Source organism: Bombina bombina, unplaced genomic scaffold (genome assembly GCF_027579735.1).
Source record: "Bombina bombina isolate aBomBom1 unplaced genomic scaffold, aBomBom1.pri scaffold_559, whole genome shotgun sequence".
Taxonomy (NCBI): domain Eukaryota; kingdom Metazoa; phylum Chordata; class Amphibia; order Anura; family Bombinatoridae; genus Bombina; species Bombina bombina.
The window spans coordinates 64,691-89,529 of NW_026510811.1; the positions used below are offsets into that span (position 1 = coordinate 64,691).

General features: G+C 37.6%; 1 pseudogene; it reads left to right on the plus strand.

The window, feature by feature from the left end:
- Positions 1-8,532, plus strand: part of LOC128643471 (gastrula zinc finger protein XlCGF26.1-like) — a 44,453-nt pseudogene extending 35,921 nt beyond the window's left edge.
- Positions 8,533-24,839: the final 16,307 nt, after the last annotated feature.

The window sequence follows — 24,839 nt, forward strand, 5'->3', positions numbered from 1 at the left end:
ATAAAATATTTTACCAGGAAGAATACATTGAGATTTCTCTCATTTTCAAGTATGTCCTGGGTCCACAAAACATTACATTGATATAATAGGGTACAATAAAATACAAAACCAATATTAATACACAATATATACAAAATTTAACATAGAACAGGTAGGAAATATATAATCAACCATGACAGGTGCATTCTGTTTCGAGATATGTGTCAACAATGGCAACAATGATTGTAAAAGCTTCTCTGGGATCCCCTTTTTTCAGAAATAGCAGCCACATATGGCTTTGCCATTGCTTTTTGGTAATTAGAAGGCCGACCAATTGCAGCTGCGTACCACACTTTTATTATTCCTAGCAGTGAATGGGTTATTTTGGTAGATTGTAAGGTTCATTTTAGCTTTGGTGTAGATATTACCCTCCCACCTGATACTTCCCACCCACTAATCCCTACACGACCCCTCTCAAACAGCTATCTTCCCTACCCCCCCAATTGTTACCCCCATCTTAAGTACTGGCAGAAAGTCTGCCAGTATGAAAATATAAGGCATTTTTTAAAATATTTTTTATATATTTTCTGCAGTGTAAAATTCCCCCAATAGCTCTCTAAACCTCCCCCCTCTGCCTATTAGCCACCATCTTAGGTACTGGCAGCTGTCTGTCAGTATCCAGTTTGCTATAATTTTTATATTAATTAAATCCCACTCTCTCTGCATTGGTAACTCTGCCCATCTATTTCTGCATTGCCCCACTCATGCTGAAATAGCGAGATCTCACTATTTTTAGTGAGATCTCAGAAGAGAGAGGCCCAGGACAGCAGCATCGTACAATGATCAGTATCATACAGGGTATAGCGATGGTCATTAAGAGGTTAAATATCTTGTGATCTGCATATTATTTTATTTCTAATGGGGTTATGTTGTTACCTAGTCAAAATAAGTCAATTAGATTAGTATCACATTATCTCCCTGAAGTAAAAGCATGTTGATTTTGGTCTTCTTTATGTAAGTCATAATTCTTTATTTTAAGTGACTTTCCATTAATATCCCTACTACTGAAGTTAAACTAACTGTCCTGTAGTTACCAGATTCTTCCCTACTGCCCTTTTTATGACGAGGTACATTTGCTATTCTCCAATCATCTTGAACAGCTCCTGTTAATAGTGACTGATTAAGCAGAGATTATTTTTTAATACATTTCTTATTTCTATTAACTGCACCTGTTTATCATCAGAATGTTTATCCCACTGATTTGTGACTGATTCTTCTTGTTAGTAAAGACCTTAGTAAGTGTATTCTGCACCTTCAGCTGCTGCTGTTTATGTCACATGATCACAGGCTTAAAGGGACAGTGTCATGTAAACTTGATTTTCACTTAAAAGAACAAGAAACACCAAATTTAAATAGAACATATAATTTTAAACAACTTCCCAATTTACTTCTTTTTAATATTTAGTTCACATTATATAAAAATATGAGTCTGTTATTGGCTGATAGCTGTCACATGGTACAGGTGCAGAACTAAATTTATCAGAAAACAATCTACTGCTCTTTTTAAATTATTAGTAAGTTTTATTGCATTGTATTTTTATTATGCACCTGTGGTTTTGTAATTCTATGTGTTATGGTCCTTTTAGAAACATAGAAACATAGATATTGACGGCAGATAAGAGCCATAGGCCCAGCAAGTCTGCCCGACCTTACCTAACAGTATAAACTTATCTAGTTCGTAGGATAGCCCTATGCTTGTCCCATGCATTTTTAAAGTCCCCCACAGTGTTTGTTGCTACTACCTCTTGAGGAAGTTTATTCCATAAATCAATCACTCTTTCTGTAAAGAAGTGCTTCCTCAAATTACTCCTGAATCTACTACCCTTTAGCTTGAGCTCTTGACCCCTTGTTCTTGAATTTTCAATTTTATGTAAAATACCCACAGCCTCAGTTTTACTAAACCCTTTAATGTACTTGAAAGTTGCTATCATATCACCTCTTTCCCTTCTCTCCTCTAAGCTATACATATTTAGGTCATTGAGCCTATCCTGGTAAGTTTTATTTTTTAGACCATGTACCATTTTGGTAGCCCTCCTTTGCACAGATTCAAGTTTGTTAATATCCTTCTGAAGATATGGCCTCCAGAACTGCACACAATACTCAAGATGAGGCCTAACTAATGATCTATAAAGTGGCATAAGAACCTTACTATTTCTGCTGCAAATACCTCTACCAATACATCCAAGCATTCTGCTAGCCTTACTCGCTGCATTACTACATTGTTTACTAAGTTTTAAATCATCTGAAATAATAATTCCCAAGTCCTGTTCCTCGTCTGTAACAGTCAGTAAAGTGTCATTGAGTCTGTAATTAACATTTGGATTTTTCTTCCCTAAATGCATTATTTTACACTTTGCTGTGTTAAACTTTAGATCCCAGTCGTTTGTCCAATCCTCCAATTGTTGTATATCACTTCTCATTTTGTCTACCCCCCCCTGGAACATCCACTCTGTTGCAAATTTTTGTATCATCTGCAAAGAGACATACTTTCCCCTGTAGCCCTTTGCTGATATCACAGATAAATATGTTAAACAAAACAGGCCCCAGAACTGACCCCTGAGGAACACCACTAGTAACAGCCCCCTCTGCTGAATGAACTCCATTTACTAAGACACTTTGTTTTCTGTCCTTAAGCCAGCATTCCACCCAGTTTACAATTTTTGAATCTAGACCAAGGAGATATAGTTTGTGAATAAGTTTATTGTGTGGGACGGTGTCAAATGCTTTGCTGAAATCTAGATATGCTACATCAACTGCTCCTCCCTTGTCTAATACTTTTGTTACATAATCAAAGAAGTCAATTAGATTAGTCTGACATGATCTCCCTGAAGTAAAACCATGCTGATTTTGGTCCTCTAAATTGTTTGTCTTTATGTAAGTCATAATTCTTTCTTTTAAGAGGCTTTCCATTAATTTCCCTACTACTGAAGTTAAACTAACTGGCCTGTAGTTGCCAGATTCTTCTCTACTGCCCTTTTTATGAAGAGGTATTACATTTGCTATTCTCCAATCATCTGGGACAGCTCCTGTTAATAGTGACTGATTAAACAGATCAGTTAATGGGACAGTTAGCACTGATCGAAGTTCTTTTAAAACCCTTGGATGAATATTATCAGGACCCACTGCCTTTGTAACATTTATTTTTGATAATGCTAACAAAACCTCATCCTCTGTAAAAAGATTACTGTTAAGCTTGTTTCTATTTTGCGTAGCATCCCTTAATGTAGACATTGTATCTTCACAATCTTTAGTGAAAACAGAACAGAAGTAATCATTGAGACAGTCTGCAATCTGCTTATCACCTTCTATTATTCTACCATCAACTGATTTCAATTTTACTATTCCTACCTTATTTTTTCTTCTTTCACTGATATATCTAAAGAATGTTTTGTCCCCATGTTTTACTGACTGTGCTATCTTCTCTTCTGCATGAGCTTTAACCTTCCTAATTAACTGCTTAGTCTTTTTTTGTTGGAGTCTCCATATTTTCATATCATCATCTGCTTGTGTGTGTCTGTAATTTTTATAAGCTATCTTTTTTGTCTTTACAGCATGTGCTACTTCTTTGGAAAACCAAATTGGTTTCCGCTTTCTTTTACTTTTACAGACATGTCTAATACAGTGTGCGGTTGCATCTAAAATGGCACCTTTCACAAATTCCCACTGTTCTTGAACCCCTGTAATAAGAGTTTTCCCCTTTAAATAGTTTTTTAGGTATTCTCCCATTAATGAAAAATCTGCCGTCCTAAAGTCTAAAACTTTTGTTTTAGTCTGGGTGGACAGTTCCTGAACATGAATACTAAACCAAACAGATTGATGATCACTGGATCCTAAGTTCTCACCTACAGACACATCTGAAACTGTATCACTGTTTGTAAGTATTAGATCTAATATAGCTTCCTTACGAGTTGGTTCCTTGACTAATTGTTCAAGTGATTCCCCTAGCAGAGATTCAAGAATATACCTGCTTCTAGCCGATCTAGCAGAAGGAATCTTCCAGTCTATATCTGGCAAATTAAAGTCCCCCAGTACTATAACCTTACCCTTCATGGTCATTTTTGTTATTTCATCTAATAACAGATTGTCCAGTTTTTCATCCTGCAATGGAGGCCTATATACAACCCCTATTCTAAAAACATTTTTATCTCCAATTTCCAAAGTCACCCAAATACTTTCCACCTCATCATTTGTTCCTACAATTTCAGTAACCTTTATATTTTCATTTACATACAAAGCAACTCCTCCACCTTTCTTTCCTACTCTGTTCTTTTTAAATAACCTGTATCCAGGTATGACTATGTCCCAGTCATGCAAATCATTGTACCATGTTTCTGTTATAGCTACTAAATCCAAGTTGTCCCTAGTCATTATTGAAATGAGTTCAGGTAATTTATTTCCTAAGCTGCGAGCATTTGTGCTCATGGCACGAAGAATTTTTCTACTAGAATTTCTAGAATTGTTACTTGGACTAACAGTTTTGGCATGCTGTGGGGGGCAGGTGGATATATTAATGCTACCCCCCTTTATTAGTTTAAATTATTTCTAATAAAGTATTTGAACTCCTCTCCCAGATACTCTGTTCCTTTAGCATCCAAATGCAAGCCATCTCTCCTAAATAACCTAGTATCTATCCAAACAGAGCTATAATGGCCAATAAAACCAAATCCTCGTTCCCTGCACCACTTATCTAACCAAGAATTAAATGTTGTTATCCGCTCCATCTTTCCTGCTTCCTGGTCATACACAGGTAAAATAGCAGAAAATGATAGAGTTGATGCCACAGTCTCTAAATGATTACCTAGGTCACAAAACTCTTTCAGAACAGCAGCAACATGATTACTAGCCAGATCATTTGTTCCTAAATGAACAATCACATCTAACTCACTTCCCTTTCCTGCTGCCTTAACAATTCTCAAAATACGATTCTTATCCCTGTGAGCAGTAGCTCCTAGAAGACATCTAACCTCCCTTGTTTCTCCTTTACTTTCACCTAAATACACATTCCTCAAAATAGAGTCACCCACTAACAGTCTTTTTCTCAAAAACACATCTGCAGTTCTTTCCTGTGTTATGTTACCTGGAGAATCAGGTGCCAATAGATTTAAATTACCTGTTACAGCTTCAGAGGGCTCAGAAACAGCAATCTCCTCATCACAAGTGTATTCAGCAAGAGCAGCATAGGAGTTTTGCAATGGCAGAGGTTGTGGGCAATGCTTCTGGTCTACTGTTCTAATTCTTCCAGAGCCTACAGAACAGTAGACCTTAATTTGCCAAAATAACATATCTCATTATATTATCACTCTATGTAAACACAAAGTCTTCCTTTTCTTAACTCTAGCCAAGATAACAATTGAAATGAACATTTTAGTGCCTATATCTCCCACACCCCTTGCAGTGTGATTTAAGACAGCTTAGTATTGACCAAGAGAAGTTAAAGGACTGGGGGCGGAGCACATGACAAAATGTTTGACAGTGAGAATTAGTAGGAAGTACAATACCCATACTGCAGTATCCAAATTAACTTATATTTAAACAAATGATATTTAACATTTCTTTCAGGAAAAAATATTTTTTCATATAAATGATAAAAACAAAGATTATAATATATTTGTAAAGTTGTGATATGGCCCCACTTAAATATATTTTCTACCAATGTTGTAAAGATCTGGGAAGATTTATATTTAAGGGACAACTGTAAAAACCACAGAGCTAACTGTACTAAATTATAGCTGTGAATCAACATCACATGTGTAATAACCTAAACAGCTGACTCAGCAAATCTGTTTCACATGAATTGTTATGTGTGCCTTTAATTATACCATACGTACAGTTAATCAGAACCATTATTTATTATTATTATCTGTCTAAACCATTTAATATACTTTTTACAGACACGACCAGAGCACTGAGAGATATCAGGTATTGATGTAACTGGAGTGAATAAGGGAACGTTCTTCCTGAGCACAGACATTGGAGCCTGTTATCAGCATGAACTCATATGTGTTAGGTGAGTAAAACAGATATTATACTGACTTTAATTACTGGGAAAATAGAATAGATCACTCATTAAACAAATAAATTATTATATTTATATCTGGGTCTTTAAGAACATTTGTGTCAGTGACAGTTATAAAGAAGGAGCAACATCTATTGGGCTGAGGAGGAGGGTAATAAATACTACCCCCCCTCTGTCCTTTTAGACAGATCATGTCCAACAACTGCCTAACCTCACCCCCTGACCTGGTTTATTACTCAGAACACCTGCAACTCCATCTTCCTCTGCCCTGACATCGCTCATGGAACATCCATAACTACACTTATGCCTACCTTATTGCCATGTTTGAAACACCCACAACTCAGTAATTTAGTTTACTATGATGTAGTAATGTTTAAATTCTATGTCATCCTTTTTTAATTTGTGATTTACAGGTAAATAAATGAATACAAAACGGAAGACATTTTTTAGTATATAAAATATTATTTTATTAAGATGGGATATATCATAAATGAATAAACATTCTTAAATTTCTTTATTCCTTATCTTTTTATGTAGAAAAACACTTGAATAGTTCATATCCATCATTCACTACAGGAAGCATCAGAATGATACCGCAAACTCCAAAAACCTTAGACACTTATGACTATTCACAAACATTGGGGATATCACAAAAGATATTAAAAGAAGATGGTGAATCGTCAGTAACTGGGCAGCAATCACTATGTACAGAGAATAATTTAGTCATTAAACAAGAGGATAAGATTTACGACTTATCTAGTGAAATGATTATCCCTGAGGATAAACCACACACATTTACTGAGTTTTCAAAACATAGTAAAGAAGGGAAAAGTCTACAGTCTAGCCAAATGATTCATACAAAGGAGAAACCTTTCAAATCTATAGAATGTGAGAAAAGCTTTAGATGCAAGTCTCATCTACTAGAGCACCACAAAATTCACACAGGTGAGAAACCACACACATGTACTGAGTGCAGCAAATGTTTTACACGAATGGATCATCTGAAAAGTCATGAAAATATTCACACAGGAGAAAAGCCTTTCACATGTACAGAGTGTGGAAAAAGTTTTGCACAAAAGAGTAATCTGAAAACTCATGAAAGGAGTCACACAGGAGAAAAGCCTTTCACATGTACAGAGTGTGGAAAAAGTTTTACACAAAAGAGTGATCTGAAATATCATGAAAGCAGTCACACAGGGGAAAAACCTTTCACATGTACAGAGTGTGGAAAAAGTTTTACACAAAAGAGTAATCTGAAAAGTCATGAAAGGATTCACACAGGGGAAAAGCCGTTCACATGTGCAGGGTGTGGAAAACGTTTTACAGAAAAGAGTAGTCTGAAAAACCATGAAAGGATTCACACAGGGGAAAAGCCTTTCACATGTACAGAGTGTGGAAAAAGTTTTGCACAAAAGAGTAATCTGAAAACTCATGAAAGGAGTCACACAGGAGAAAAGCCTTTCACATGTACAGAGTGTGGAAAAAGTTTTACACAAATGAGTGATCTGAAATATCATGAAAGCAGTCACACAGGGGAAAAACCTTTCACATGTACAGAGTGTGGAAAAAGTTTTACACACAAGAGTAATCTGAAAAGTCATGAAAGGATTCACACAGGGGAAAAGCCGTTCACATGTACAGAGTGTGGAAAAAGTTTTGCACAAATAAGTAGTCTGAAATGTCATGAAAGGAGTCACACAGGGGAAAAGCCTTTCACATGTACAGAGTGTGGAAAAGGATTTACAAAAAAGAGACATCTGAAAAAGCATGAATGGATTCACACAGGAGGAAAGCCTTTCACATGTACAGAGTGTGACATTTTTTTTACACAAAAGAGTGACCTGAAAAAGCATGAAAGGATTCACACAGGGGAAAAGCCTTTCACATGTACTGAGTGTGGAAAAAGTTTTACACGAATGGATTGTCTGAAAACTCATGAAAGGATTCACACAGGAGAAAAGCCGTTCACATGTACAGGGTGTGGAAAAAGTTTTACAGTAAAGAGTCATCTGAAAACTCATGAAAGGATTCACAAGGGAAGAAACCTTTCACATGTTTAGAAAGTGGAAAAAAGGTTTTTATTGAAATCAGGTATCACAAACCTCTTTACAATTATCCTAAAGAGGACAAACTCTCTAAATAGAAGCATCAAAAGAGATGTTATTGTAACTAATACTTTCTAAATCCCAGTTATAAAAGACCCAGATTGGAAGTGCTCTCCTGCTGTCCTTTGTTCCTCTATATATGTGCACCTCAGTTTATCTCATATAAATGTGATAGAATCCAAACACAACACAGGAATATAAAAAACATAATTTATGTAAGAACTTACCTGATAAATTCATTTCTTTCATATTAGCAAGAGTCCATGAGCTAGTGACGTATGGGATATACATTCCTACCAGGAGGGGCAAAGTTTCCCAAACCTTAAAATGCCTATAAATACACCCCTCACCACACCCACAATTCAGTTTAACGAATAGCCAAGAAGTGGGGTGATAAGAAAAAAGTGCGAAAGCATATAAAATAAGGAATTGGAATAATTGTGCTTTATACAAAAAAATCAAAACCACCACAAAAAAGGGCGGGCCTCATGGACTCTTGCTAATATGAAAGAAATGAATTTATCAGGTAAGTTCTTACATAAATTATGTTTCTTTCATGTAATTAGCAAGAGTCCATGAGCTAGTGACGTATGGGATATACATTCCTACCAGGAGGGGCAAAGTTTCCCAAACCTTAAAATGCCTATAAATACACCCCTCACCACACCCACAATTCAGTTTTACAAACTTTGCCTCCGATGGAGGTGGTGAAGTAAGTTTGTGCTAGATTCTACGTTGATATGCGCTCCGCAGCAAGTTGGAGCCCGGTTTTCCTCTCAGCGTGCAGTGAATGTCAGAGGGATGTGAGGAGAGTATTGCCTATTTGAATGCAGTGATCTCCTTCTACGGGGTCTATTTCATAGGTTCTCTGTTATCGGTCGTAGAGATTCATCTCTTACCTCCCTTTTCAGATCGACGATATACTCTTATATATACCATTACCTCTGCTGATTCTCGTTTCAGTACTGGTTTGGCTTTCTACAAACATGTAGATGAGTGTCCTGGGGTAAGTAAATCTTATTTTCTGTGACACTCTAAGCTATGGTTGGGCGCTTTGTTTATAAAGTTCTAAATATATGTATTCAAACATTTATTTGCCTTGACTCAGAATGTTCAACTTTCCTTATTTTCAGACAGTCAGTTTCATATTTGGGATAATGCATTTGATTTAATCATTTTTTCTTACCTTCAAAAATTTGACTCTTCCCTGTGGGCTGTTAGGCTCGCGGGGGCTGAAAATGCTTCATTTTATTGCGTCATTCTTGGCGCGGACTTTTTTGGCGCAAAAAATTCGTTTCCGTTTCCGGCGTCATACGTGTCGCCGGAAGTTGCGTCATTTTTTGACGTTATTTTGCGCCAAAAATGTTGGCGTTCCGGATGTGGCGTCATTTTGGCGCCAAAAAGCATTTAGGCGCCAAATAATGTGGGCGTCTTGTTTGGCGCTAAAAAAATATGGGCGTCGCTTTTGTCTCCACATTATTTAAGTCTCATTATTTATTGCTTCTGGTTGCTAGAAGCTTGTTCACTGGCATTTTTTTCCCATTCCTGAAACTGTCATTTAAGGATGTTGATCAATTTGCTTTATATGTTGTTTTTTCTATTACATATTGCAAGATGTTCCACGTTGCAACTGAGTCAGAAGTTACTTGAGGAAAATCACTGCCCGGGGCTGGAGCTACCAAGCTAAGTGTATCTGCTATAAATTTTTGGTACCTGTTTCTCCAGCTATTGTTTGTATTGCATGTCATGACAAACTTATTAATGCAGATAAAATTTCCTTTAGTACTGTTATATTACCTGTTGCTGTTTCGTCAACATTTAATTTTCAGAGTGTTCCTGTTAAACATAAGAGATTTTATTTTTTAAATCCATTTAGAAGGCTATGTCTGTTATTTCTCCTTCTAGTTTACATAAAAGTCTTTTAAAAACTTCTCTTTTTTCAGATGAATTTTTAAATGAACATCATCGTTCTGATACTGATAATGGTTCTTCTGGTTCAGAAGTTTCTGTCTCAGAGGTTGATGCTGTTAAATCTTTGTATTTGTTCAAGATGGAATTTATTCGTTCTTTATTTAAAGACGTATTAATTGCTTTAGATATAGAGGATTCTGGTCCTCTTGATACTAAATCTAAACGTTTAAATAGGGTTTTTTAAATCTCCTGTATTTATTCCAGAAGTGTTTAATCTCCCTGATGCTTTTTCTGAAGTAATTTCCAGGGAATGGAATAATTTGGGTAATTCTTTTACTCCTTCTAGACGTTTAAGCAATTATGTTCTGTGCCATCTGACAGATTAGAGTTTTTTGGGACAAAATCCCTAAGGTTTGGGGCTGTCTCTATTCCTGCTAAAATGTACTACTATTCTTACGGCAGATAGTACTAAATTTAAGGATCCTTTAGATAAGAAAATTGAATCCTTTCTAAGAAAAGTTTACTTATGTTTAGGTAATCTTCTTAGACCTGCTATATTTTTACCAGATGTTGCTGCAGCTTCATCTTTTTGGTTAGAAGTTTTAGCGCAACAAGTAACAGATCATAATTTTATAGCATTATTTTTTCTATAACATGCTAATAATTTTATTGGTGATACCATCTTTTGATATCATTTGAGTTGATGTCAGGTATATGTCTCTAGCTATTTTAGCTAGAAAAGATTTATGGATTTAACTTGGAATGCTGATATGTCTTCTAAGTTAACTTTGTTTTTCCCTTTCTTTCCAGGGTAATAATCATTTTTTCGTTCTTTTTCTCATAATAAGGAACAAAAGCCTGATCCTTCATCCTCAGGAGCGGTTTCAGTTTGGAAACTATTTCCAGTTTGGAATATATCCAAGCCTTATAGAATCCTATAGTCAGCTCCTAAGTACCCATGAAGGTGCGGCCCTTTTTTCCAGTTCAGCTGGTATGGGGCAGATTACGTTTTATTCAAAGGAGTTTGGATCAATTCCGTTCTCAATCTCTGGTTTCAGAACATTGTTTCAGAAAGGTACAGAATTGGCTTCAGTTAAGGCCTCCTGCTAAGAGATTTTTTTCTTTCCCGTGTCCCAGTTAACACAGCAAGGCTCAGCATTTCTGAAATGTGTTTCAGATCTAGAGTTGGCTGGAGTAATTATGCCAGTTCCAGTTCTGGAACAGGGGCTAGGGTTTTATTTTATCTCTTCATTGTACCAAAGAAGGTCAAATCCTTCAGACCAGTTCCGGATCTATCAATATTGAATCGTTATGTATACCAACATTCAAGATGGTTACTGTAGGACTATTCTGCCTTTTGTTTAGCAAGGGCATTTTATGTCTACAATAGATTTGCAGGATGTGTATCTGCATATTCCGATTCATTCAGATCACTTTTAGTGTTTGAGATTCTCTTTTTAGACAAGCATTACCAGTTTTGTGGCTCTACTGTTTGGCCTAGCTTCAGTTCCAAGAATTTTTTTCAAAGATTCTCTGTGCCCTTCTTTCTGTATTCAGAGAACAGGGTTTTGGTTTTTCCTTATTTGGACGATTATCTTGGTATTTGCTCAGTCTTCTTATTCGTAGAATCTCATGCGATTCGACTTGTGTTGTTTCTTCAAGATCATGGTTGGAGGATCAATTTACCAAAAAGTTCATTGATTCCTCAGTCAAGGGTAACCTTTCTGGGTTTCCAGATAGATTCAGTGTCCATGACTCTGTCTTTAACAGACAAGAGACGTCTAAATTGTTTTCAGCTTGTCGAAACCTTCAGTCACAATCATTTCCTTCGGTAACCTTATGCATGGAAATTCTGGGTCTTATGACTGCTGCATTGGACGCAATCCCCTTTGCTTGTTTTTCACATGCGACCTCTTCAGCTCTGTATGCTGAATCAATGGTGCAAGGATTACACAAAGATATTTCAATTTATATCTTTAAAACCGATTGTTCGACACTCTCTAACGTGGTGGACAGATCACCATCGTTTAATTCAGGGGGCTTCTTTTGTGCTTCCGACCTGGACTGTAATTTCAACAGATACAAGTCTCACAGGTTGGGGAGCTGTGTGGGGATCTCTGTCGGCACAAGGAGTTTGGGAATCTCAGGAGGTGAGATTACCGATAAATATTTTGGAACTCCGTGCAATTTTCAGAGCTCTTCAGTTTTGGCCTCTTCTGTAGAGAGAATAGTTCATTTGTTTTCAGACAGACAATGTCACAACTGTGGCATACATCAATCATCAAGGAGCGACTCACAGTCCTCTGGCTATGAAAGAAGTATCTCAAATTTTTTGGTTTGGGCGGACTCAAGCTCCTGTCTAATCTCTGCGGTTCATATCCCAGGTATAGACAATTGGGAAGCGGATTATCTCAGTCGCCAAACGTTGCATCCGGGCGAATGGTCTCTTCACCCAGAGGTATTTCTTCAGGTTGTTCAAATGTGGGAACTTCCAGAAATAGATCTGATGGCTTCCCATCTAAACAAGAAACTTCCCAGGTATCTGTCCAGATCCCGGGATCCTCAGGCGGAGGCAGTGGATGCATTATCACTTCCTTGGAAGTATCATCCTGCCTATATCTTTCCGCCTCTAGTTCTTCTTCCAAGAGTAATCTCCAAGATTCTGAAGGAATGCTCGTTTGTTCTGCTGGTAGCTCCGGCATGGCCTCACAGGTTTTGGTATGCGGATCTTGTCCGGATGGCCTCTTGCCAACCGTGGACTCTTCCGTTAAGACCAGACCTTCTGTCGCAAGGTCCTTTTTTTCCATCAGGATCTCAAATCCTTAAATTTAAAGGTATGGAGATTGAACGCTTGATTCTTGGTCAAAGAGGTTTCTCTGACTCTGTAATTAATACTATGTTACAGGCTCGTAAATCTGTATCTAGAGAGATATATTATAGAGTCTGGAAGACTTATATTTTTTTGGTGTCTTTCTCATCTTTTTTCTTGGCATTCTTTTATTTTACAGTTTCTTCAGGATGGTTTAGATAAGGGTTTGTCTGCAAGTTCCTTGAAAGGACAAATCTCTGCTCTTTCTGTTCTTTTTCACAGAAAGATTGCTATTCTTCCTGATATTTATTGTTTTGTACAAGCTTTGGTTCGTATAAAACCTGTCATTCAGTCAATTTCTCCTCCTTGGAGTTTGAATTTGGTTCTGGGAGCTCTTCAAGCTTCTCCCTTTGAACTTATGCATTCATTGGTCATTAAATTACTTTCTTGGAAAGTTTTGTTTCTTTTGGCCATCTCTTCTGCCAGAAGAGTTTCTGAATTATCTGCTCTTTCTTCTGAGTCTCCTTTTCTGATTTTTCATCAGGATAAGGCGGTGTTGCGAACTTCTTTTGAATTTTTACCTAAAGTTGTGAATTCCAACAACATTAGTAGAGAAATTGTGGTTCCTTCATTATGTCCTAATCCTAAGAATTCTAAGGAGAAATCATTGCATTCTTTGGATGTTGTTAGAGCTTTGAAATATTATGTTGAAGCTACTAAGTCTTTCCGAAAGACTTCTAGTCTATTTGTTATCTTTTCCGGTTCTAGAAAAGGCCAGAAAGCTTCTGCCATTTCTTTGGCATCTTGGTTGAAATCTTTAATTCATCTTGCCTATGTTGAGTCGGGTAAACTCCGCCTCAGAGGATTACAGCTCATTCTACTAGGCCAGTTTCTACTTCCTGGGCGTTTAGGAATGAAGCTTCGATTGATCAGATTTGCAAAGCAGCAATTTGGTCCTCTTTGCATACTTTTACTAAATTCTACCATTTTGATGTATTTTCTTCTTCTGAAGCAGTTTTTGGTAGAAAAGTATTTCAGGCAGCGGTTTCAGTCTGAATCTTCTGCTTATGTTTTTCATTAAACTTTATTTTGGGTGTGGATTATTTTCAGCAGGAATTGGCTGTCTTTATTTTATCCTTCCCTCTCTAGTGACTCTTGCGTGGAAAGATCCACATCTTGGGTAGTCATTATCCCATACGTCACTAGCTCATGGACTCTTGCTAATTACATGAAAGAAAACATAATTTATGTAAGAACTTACCTGATAAATTCATTTCTTTCATATTAGCAAGAGTCCATGAGGCCCGCCCTTTTTTGTGGTGGTTATGATTTTTTTGTATAAAGCACAATTATTCCAATTCCTTATTTTATATGCATTCGCACTTTTTTATCACCCCACTTCTTGGCTATTCGTTAAACTGAATTGTGGGTGTGGTGAGGGGTGTATTTATAGGCATTTTAAGGTTTGGGAAACTTTGCCCCTCCTGGTAGGAATGTATATCCCATACGTCACTAGCTCATGGACTCTTGCTAATATGAAAGAAATGAATTTATCAGGTAAGTTCTTACATAAATTATGTTTTTCTTTCATGTAATTAGCAAGAGTCCATGAGCTAGTGACGTATGGGATAATGATTACCCAAGATGTGGATCTTTCCACGCAAGAGTCACTAGAGAGGGAGGGATAAAATAAAGACAGCCAATTCCTGCTGAAAATAATCCACACCCAGAATAATTTTTTATTTTTTTTTGTAAACAAGCTTTATTGTTCAAAACATTCAATAATACAACAAAATGGAGACATTGAGCATTATTATTACATTGGGGAGAGTTAAGTCCTTATAATCCAGAACATTCTCTTGTGGGTAGATATAAGTCCCAATGCATTTACAGGCCCAAGGCCTTAAGTTAGCTGGAGTCATATGTCTCTGCTTTAAGCTTGAATTTTCAACATTTTTCTTTGTAAAACAAAGTGAAACCTTTACATTAAACCCATCAAATAATCAAGTAACTGATCGAGCGTGCCAGGTGATACATCATTAAGTAGAAATTCAAGAGTAAGAGAGAGAAGGAGGAAGAAAAAAGGGTGGAAAAGTCTTTAGAGGTGGAGAAAGGAGGGGAGGCATAAGGGGGATAGGGAAAAAAAAAAAAAAAAACACAACCACTGAAAGCCTGAGCTACATGGATACGCCTTTGTGCCCCACTATCTATACAGGAGTGCCCCTCCAACTAGCCAGCATCATTTCATGGGTAGCCAACTGGTTAGTTTTGGTGTAGTGTAATCTCTCTAGGACTAACAAGTCGTCCACTGCAGATCGCCACTCCCCCAATGTTGGAACATTAGGAGTTTTCCATTGTTTTGGGATTAATTTTTTCGCCCCAGTGATCATTATCAACATGAGAGCCCGCTTGTATGATTCTTTAAACTTAGGGATATTCAAACCCAGAATAAAATTTTAATAAAAAAACATAAGCAGAAGATTCAAACTGAAAACACTGCCTGAAGTACGTTTCTACCAAAAACTGCTTCAAAAGAAGTAAACACATCAAAATGGTAGAATTTAGTAAAATTATGCAAAAAGGACCAAGTTGCTGCTTTGCAAATCTGATCAACCGAAGCTTCATTCCTAAACGCCCAGGAAGTAGAAACTGTCCTAGTAGAATGAGCTGTAATCCTTTGAGGCGGAGTGTTACCCGACTCAACATAGGCATGATGAAATAAAGATTTCAACCAAGATGCCAAAGAAATGGCAGAAGCTTTCTGGCCTTTTCTAGAACCGGAAAAGATGACAAATAGACTAGAAGTCTTTCGGAAAGACTTAGTAGCTTCAACATAATATTACAAAGCTCTAACAGCATCCAAAGAATGCAATGATTTCTCCTTAGAATTCATAGGATCAGGACATAATGAAGGAACCACAATTTCTCTACTAATGTTGTTAGAATTCACAACCTTAAGTAAAAAATTCAAAAGAAGTTCGCAGCACCGCCTTATCCTGATGCAAAATCAGAAAAGGAGACTCACAAAAAAGAGTAGATAATTCAGAGACTCTTCTGGCAGAAGAGATGTCCAAAAGAAACAAAACTTTCCAAGAAAGTAATATAACGACCAAATAATGCATGGGTTCAAAAGGAGGAGCTTGAAGAGCCCCCAGAACCAAATTCAAACTCCAAGGAGGAGAAATTGACTTAATGACAGGTTTTATACGAACCAAAGGTTGTACAAAACAATAAATATCAGGAAGATTAGCAAACCTTCTGTGAAAAAGAACAGAAAGAGCAGAGATTTGTCTTTCAAGGAACTTGCAGACAAACCTTTATCTAAACCATCCTGAAGAAACTGTAAAATTCTCGGTATTCAAAAAGAATGCCAAGAAAAAAGATGAGAAAGACACTAAGAAATATAAGTCTTCCAGACTCTATAATATATCTCTCTAGATACAAATTTACGAGCCTGTCACATAGTATCAATCACAGAGTCAGAGAAACCTCTTTGACCAAGAATCAAGCGTTCAAACTCCATACCTTAAAATTAAGGTTTTGAGACAGAAAGACTGGTCTTAACGGAAGAGTCCACAGCTGGCAAGAGGCCATCCGGACAAGATCCGCATACCAAAACCTGTGAGGCCATGCTGGAGCTACCAGCAGGACAAACGAGCATTCCTTTAGAATATTGGAGAATACCCTTGGAAGAAGAACTAGAGGCGGAAAGATATAGGCAGGATGACACTTGAAAGGAAGAAATAATGCATCCACTGCCTCCGCCCGAGGATCCCGGGATCCGGACAGATACCAGGGAAGTTTCTTGTTTAGATGAGAAGCCATCAGATCTATTTCTGGGAGTTCCCACATTTGAACAATCTGAGGAAACACCTCTGGGTGAAGAGACCATTCGCCCAGGTGCAACGTTTGGCGACTGAGATAATCCGCTTTCCAATTGTCCATACCTGGGATATGAACCGCAGAGATTAGACAGGAGCTGGATTCCGCCCAAACCAAAATTCGAGATACTTCTTTCATAACCAGAGGACTGTAAGTCCCTCCTTGATGATTGATGTATGTCACAGTTGTGACATTGTCTATCTGAAAACAAATGAACAACTCTCTCTTCAGAAGAGGCCAAGACTGAAAAGCTCTGAAAATTACACGGAGTTCCAAAATATTGATCGGAAATCTCACCTCCTGAGATTCCCAAACCCCTTGTGCCGTCAGATACCCCCACACAGCTCCCCAACCTGTAAGACTTGCATCTGTTGAGATTATAGTCCAGGTCGGAAGAACAAGAAGCCCCCTGAACTAAACGATGGTGATCTGTCCACCATGTCAGAGAGTGTCGTATAATCGGTTTAAAGATATTAATTGAGATATCTTTGAGTAATCCCTGCACCATTGGTTCAGCATACAGAGCTGAAGAGGTCGCATGTGAAAACGAGCAAAGGAGATCGCATCTGATGCGGCAGTCCTAAAACCTAAAATTTCCATGCATAAGGCTACCAAAGGGAATGATTGTGACTGAAGGTTTTGACAAGCTGATATCAATGTTAAACTTCTCTTGTCTGACAAGGACAGAGTCATAGACACTGAATCTATCTAGAAACCTAAAAAGGTTACCCTTGTCTGAGGAATCAATGAACTGATTGGTAAATTGAACCTCCAACCATGAACTTGAAGAAACAACACAAGTCGATTCGTATGAGATTCTTCGAAAATGAGAAGACTGAGCAAATACCAAGATATCGTCCAAATAAGGAAATACCAAAACCCTGTTCTCTGATTACAGAAAGAAGGGCACCGAGAACCTTTGAAAAAAAAAAATTCTTGGAACTGAGGCTAGGCCAAACGGTAGAGCCAAAAAAACTGGTAATGCTTGTCTAAAAAGAGAATCTCAGACACTAAAAGTGATCTGGATGAATCGGAATATGCAGATACACATCCTGTAAATCTATTGTAGACATATAATGCCCTTGCTAAACAAAAAGCAGGATAGTCCTACAGTAACCATCTTGAATGTTGGTATCCTTACATAACGATTCAATATTGATAGATCCGGGAACTGGTCTGAACGAATTGACCTTCTTTGGTACAATGAAGAGATAAAATAAAACCCCAGCCCCTGTTCCAGAACCGGAACTGGCATAATTACTCCAACCAACTCTAGATCTGAAACACATTTCAGAAATGCTGAGCCTTTGCTGTGTTAACTGGGACACGGGAAAGAAAAAAATCTCTTAGCAGGAGGCCTTAACTGAAGCTAATTCTGTACCTTTCTGAAACAATGCTCTGAAACCAGAGATTGAGAACGGAATTGATCCAAATTTCTTTGAAGAAAACGTAATCTGTCCCATACCAGCTGAGCTGGAATAAGGGCCGCACCTACATGGGTACTTAGGAGCTGGCTATAGATTTCTATAAGGCTTGGATATATTCCAAACTGGAAATAGTTTCCAAACTGATACCGCTCCTGAGGATAAAGGATCAGGCTTTTGTTCCTTGTTGAGAGGAAAGGAACGAAAAAGATTATTAGACCTAAATTTACCTTAGATTTTTTATCCTTTGGTAAAAAAGTTCCCTTCCTTCCAGAAACAATTGAGATAATAATTTAATACCCTGGAAAGAAAGGGAAAGTAAAGTTGACTTAGAAGACATATCAGCATTCCAAGTTTAATCCATAAAGCTTTTCTAGCTAAAATAGCTAGAGACATATACCTGACATCAACTCTAATGATATCAAAAGATGGTATCACCAATAAAATTATTATCATGTTATAGAATAATAATAATGCTATAAAATTATGATCTGTTACTTGTTGCGCTAAAGCTTCTAACCAAAAAGTTGAAGCTGCAACAACATCCGCTAAAAATATAGCAGGTCTAAGAAGATTACCTGAACATAAGTAAGCTTTTCTTAGAAAGGATTCAATTTTCCTAAAATAAAGTACTATCTGCCGTAGGAATAGTAGTACATTTAGCAGGAGTAGAGACAGCCCCATAAACTTAGGGATTTTGTCCCAAAAAAACTCTAATCTGTCAGATGGCACAGGATATAATAGCTTAAACGTTTAGAAGGAGTAAAAGAATTACCCAAATTATTCCATTCCCTGGAAATTACTTCAGAAATAGCATCAGGGAGATTAAACACTTCTGGAATAACTACAGGAGATTTAAAAACCTTATTTAAACGTTTAGATTTAGTATCAAGAGGACCAGAATCCTCTATTTCTAATACAATTAATACTTCTTTAAATAAAGAACGAATAAATTCCATCTTGAACAAATACAAAGATTTATCAGTATCAGAATGATGATGTTCATTTAAAAATTCATCTGAAAAAAGAGAAGTTTTAAAAGACTTTTATGTAAACTAGAAGGAGAAATAACAGACATAGCCTTCTTAATGGATTTAAAAAAATAAAATCTCTTATGTTTATCAGGAACACTCTGAAAATTAGATGTTGACGGAACAGCAACAGGTAATGTAACAGTACTAAAGGAAATTTTATCTGCATTAATAAGTTTGTCATGACATGCAATACAAACAACAGCTGGAGAAACAGATACCAAAAATTATAGCAGATACACTTAGCTTGGTAGCTCCAGCACTAGACAGCGATTTTCCTGTAGTATCTTCTGACTCAGATGCAACGTGAGACATCTTGCAATATGTAAGACAAAAAAAAAAATCAACATATAAAGCAAAATTGATCAAATTCCTTAAATGACAGTTTCAGGAATGGGAAAAAATGCCAAAGAACAAGCTTCTAGCAACCAGAAGCAATGAAAAAATGAGACTAAAATAATGTGGAGACAAAAGCGACGCCCATATTTTTTAGCGCCAAATCAGACGCCCACATTATTTGGCGCCTAAAATGCTTTTGGCGCCAAAAATGACGCCACATCCGGAACGCCGACATTTTTGGCGCAAAATAACGTCAAAAAATGACGCAACTTCCGGCGACACGTATGACGCCGGAAACGGAAAAGAATTTTTGCGCCAAAAAAGTCCGCGCCAAGAATGAGGCAATAAAATGAAGCATTTTCAGCCCCCGCGAGCCTAACAGCCCACAGGGAAAAAAGAGTCAAATTTTTGAAGGTAAGAAAAAAAAGATTAATTCAAATGCATTATCCCAAATATGAAACTGACTGTCTGAAAAATAAGGAAAGTTGAACATTCTGAGTCAAGGCAAATAAATGTTTGAATACATATATTTAGAACTTTATAAACAAAGTGCCCAACCATAGCTTAGAGTGTCACAGAAAATAAGATTTACTTACCCCAGGACACTCATCTACATGTTTGTAGAAAGCCAAACCAGTACTGAAACGAGAATCAGCAGAGGTAATGGTATATAAATAAGAGTATATCGTCGATCTGAAAAGGGAGGTAAGAGATGAATCTCTACGACCGATAACAGAGAACCTATGAAATACACCCCGTAGAAGGAGATCACTGCATTCAAATAGGCAATACTCTCCTCACATCCCTCTGACATTCACTGCACGCTGAGAGGAAAACCGGGCTCCAACTTGCTGCGGAGCGCATATCAACGTAGAATCTAGCACAAACTTACTTCACCACCTCCATCGGAGGCAAAGTTTGTAAAACTGAATTGTGGGTGTGGTGAGGGGTGTATTTATAGGCATTTTAAGGTTTGGGAAACTTTGCCCCTCCTGGTAGGAATGTATATCCCATACGTCACTAGCTCATGGACTCTTGCTAATTACATGAAAGAAATCTGTCCTCATACTACCCAGCTTACACAACCATTCACGACCAAAGCACCCCCAGTGTTGTTTATTAATATGCCAGTGTAAGGAGTTGTACATTTGATTTACATAGGGGAGAAAATAATTACATTTACAGAATAAAGGAGTCTTTATATGAATAGAGTGTTAGAGAATTATATTAACAAGAACATCAGTCTCAAATGATTGACATCTGGGAGATATATTTAATGTGCACATTATGTGGATAAACCTTTTCTTATAGCAATAGATGCTTAGCATTGTACATGTTATATACCAGAGGAATTACTGAGGGGAAACTGATTTTATTTAATGAGACACAATATCAGTAACCTGTACATACGTGATCATAATCAGTTTAATTTAAATGGCTACTATAACCTATATGTATACTGGGTAAGTAATATGTGTGTCATGTTCTGTAACTTGATATTATGCCTGTTAGATGTTTTCATGTTAGTTAGAAGCCACAAGAACTGATAATAGCACACACTGTATATATAAAGGGAACATTATATATCTGATGAATCCCTTTGTATCAAGAGCACAAGTGTTAGGTATATTTATACCATTGTGTGCATATATCATGTAATGCTGCTTTTTACTATAATGATATACAATGTTTTTTATATGCAAATAAAAACTGATTGTAATCCAGACCAGTATTTTGTGTTTTTTGTATAATTAAAAACACAATATCACAGAATAATTAGGAAAACCTCATTAACCCCTTAATGACCACATCACTTTTCCATTTTCTGTCTGTTTGGGACCAAGGCTATTTTTATATTTTTGCGGTGTTTGTGTTTAGTTGTAATTTTCCTCTTACTCATTTACTGTACCCACACATATTATAAACCGTTTTTCTCTACATTAAATGGACTTTCTAAAGATACCATTGTTTTCATCATATCTTATAATTTACTATAAAAAAATATAAAATATGAGGAAAACATTGAAAAAACACACTTTTTCTAACTTTGACCCCCAAAATCTGTTACACATCTACAACCAGCAAAAAACACCCATGCTAAATAGTTTCTAAATTTTGTCCTGAGTTTAGAAATACCCAATGTTTACATGTTCTTTGCTTTTTTTTCAAGTTTTATGGCAATAAATACAAGTAGCACTTTGCTATTTCCAAACCACTTTTTTTCAAAATTAGCGCTAGCTACATTGGGACACTGATATCTTTCAGGAATCCCTGAATATCCCTTGACATGTATATATATTTTTTCAGAAGACATCCCAAAGTATTGATCTAGGCCTATTTTGGTCTATTTCATGCCACCATTTGACTGCCAAATGCGATCAAATAAAAAAGATTGTTCACTTTTTCACAATTTTTTTCACAAACTTTAGGTTTCTCACTGAAATTATTTACAAACAACTTGTGCAATTATTGCATAAATGGTTGTAAATGCTTCTCTGGGATCCCCTTTGTTCAGAAATAGCAGACATATATGGCTTTGGCGTTGCTTTTTGGTAATTAGAAGGCCGCTAATTTCCACTGCGCACCACACGTGTATTATGCCAAGCAGTGAAGGGGTTAATTAGGGAGCTTGCAGGGTTAATTTTAGCTTTTAATTTAGTGTAGTAGACAACCCAAAGTATTAATCTAGACCCATTTTGGTATATGTCATGCCACAATTTCACTGCCAAATGCGATCAAATAAAAAAAATCGTTCACTTTTTCACAAACTTTAGGTTTCTCACTGAAATTAATTACAAACAACTTGGGCAATTATGGCACAAATAGTTGTAAATGCTTCTCTGGGATCCCCTTTGTTCAGAAATAGCAGACATATATGGCTTTGGCTCATCACACGTGTATTATGTCTAGCAGTGAAGCGGTTAATTAGGGAGCTTGCAGGGTTAATTTTAGTTTTAGTGTAGATATCAGCCTCCCACCTGACACATCATACCCCCTGAACCCTTCTAAACAGCTCTCTTCCCTCCCCTACCCCACAATTGTCCCGCCATCTTAAGTACCGGCAGAAAGTCTGCCAGTACTAAAATAAAAGGTATTTTTTTTAAAAAAAAAATATGTTTTTAGCATATTTACATATGCTGCTGTGTAGGATCCCCCCTTAGCCCCCAACTTCCCAGATCCCCCCCAAACAGCTCTATAACCCTCACCCTCTACCTTATTGGGAGCCAACCTGGGTATTGGCAGTTGTCTGCCAATACCCAGTTTACAAAAAAAATAGATATTTTTTTTTTTTATTCTGTAGTATAGCTTCCCCTCCAAAGACCAACCCCCTACCCCTCCCAGACCCCTTAGATCTTTTATTTACCCATTCCCTCTCCCCTTTCTTCCACTTATTACAATTACATTTTTCTCTAGTGTAGCGGTTCACACCCACTCCCGCCCCGTGCACTTGCCTGCCCGCCGCCCCCCTGCATGCACGCATGTCTGTGTGTGCCCCCAATGACCACGCCAACTTCTTACCGCAAGCACTCATCGGTGGCCACCCACCTGCATCCCACATCAGCTCCCACCCACCAACGACTGCGGCCATCGATGTCCGGTGCAGAGAGGGCCACTGCAATAACCGAAAAGCGGCTGGAAGTGATCAGGATCGCTTCCACCGCTTTCCAAGACCGAGTTCATACTGGGTACGTCCTCGGTCATTAACTGGATTTTTTTAGAGGACGTACCCCATACGTCGTCGGTCGTTAAGGGGTTAAAGACAGAAAACAAAACTGACAGTCAAAGTTAAACGCTGATTATTGAGAGAGAGCAGCAATTTTACCAAACTTTACAATTTACTTCTATTATTTAATTTGCTTTGTTCTTTTGGTGTCCTTTGTTAAAGAGTAAACCTAGTAGTCTGATATTAGCTTAGGGGCATGCACGTGTATTTAGCACTGTGCAGCAGTGTTTGTTACTATATATAAAATAAAACATTGCTATAAATGTTGTTGGAAACTCTGCTGGCTGAAGACACGTACACACTCCTGAGTTCACCTAGGATTACTCTTTAACAAAGGATACCAAGAGAACTAAGGACACTTGATAATATATGTAAATTGGAAAATTGAGATGTCATGTTCTATCCAATCCATTTAAGTTTAATTTTGACTTTACTGTCCCTTTAACAGTACATAAAACAATATCAAATTAACGTATTAAACGTATGTACTACTACGGGCTGACTGGTGGCTACACACATGTGCCTCTTGTCATTGGCTCACCAGATATGCTCAGCTAGCTCCCAGTAGTACATTGCTGCTCTAAGCTGACTTTGCATGAGTTAAAGGGACAGTCTACACCTTGGTGATCTTAAAGTCTTACCTTAGATTAAGCTGCAAATAGCCTCCTGCACCTTTTCTATATCATGCAGCAGGAACAGTAAAAAAGTTATTTTAAAATGAATGGCTGCCAAGCTCAGCCCACTGATGACATCATGATCTGGGCTGCTTCTAGGCACTCTGCTGAATAGCAATGACAGTCTGTTGAATCCAACTAATGAGCCTTTTGTGATTGGATGCCCTATGCAGCCAAGATCATGATGTCATCAGTGGGCTTATATACAATCAGTGGTACAATAGCGCTGGTATTACGAGTTTTTGCTTGTTTTGTTTCTCCAATTCCAACAACCTATCATTAAGGTGAGTATTGTAATCTTCAATGGGGCCTATTTATCAAAGGTCTTGCGGCCCTGATCCGACAGTGCGGATCAGGTCCACAAGACCTTGCTGAATGCGGAGAGCAATACGCTCTCCACATTTAACATTGCACCAGCAGCTCACAAGAGCTGCTGGTGCAACCCCGCCCCCTGCTGACTCGCGGCCAATCGGCATCCAGCAGGGAGGTGTCAATTCCTGTCTGCCTCATCAGAGCAGGCGGACAGGGTTATGGAGCAGCGGTCTTTAGACCGCTGCTTCATAACTGGTGTTTCTGGCGAGTCTAAAGACTCGCCAGAAACACAGCCCTTCAAGCTCCGTTCGTAGCTTGATAAATGGGCCCCTATGTCTGATATCATTTGCTCAGCTTCTCCCTATCTATCCGGGAAGCACCTGATTTCCTGGGATAAAATCTGAATATCTTTCTGAACTATCAATTGTGAACCTTCTGTATCTGCTATTGAGGTTTTTCAGTAAGTTAATCTAGTGAGGTTCTTACTTGATTATCCCCAGGATTGTTTTTGGGCGGCATGGTATTATTTACAAGAAACTTTTCCATATGCTGTAGTCTTGAACCTTATGCTAA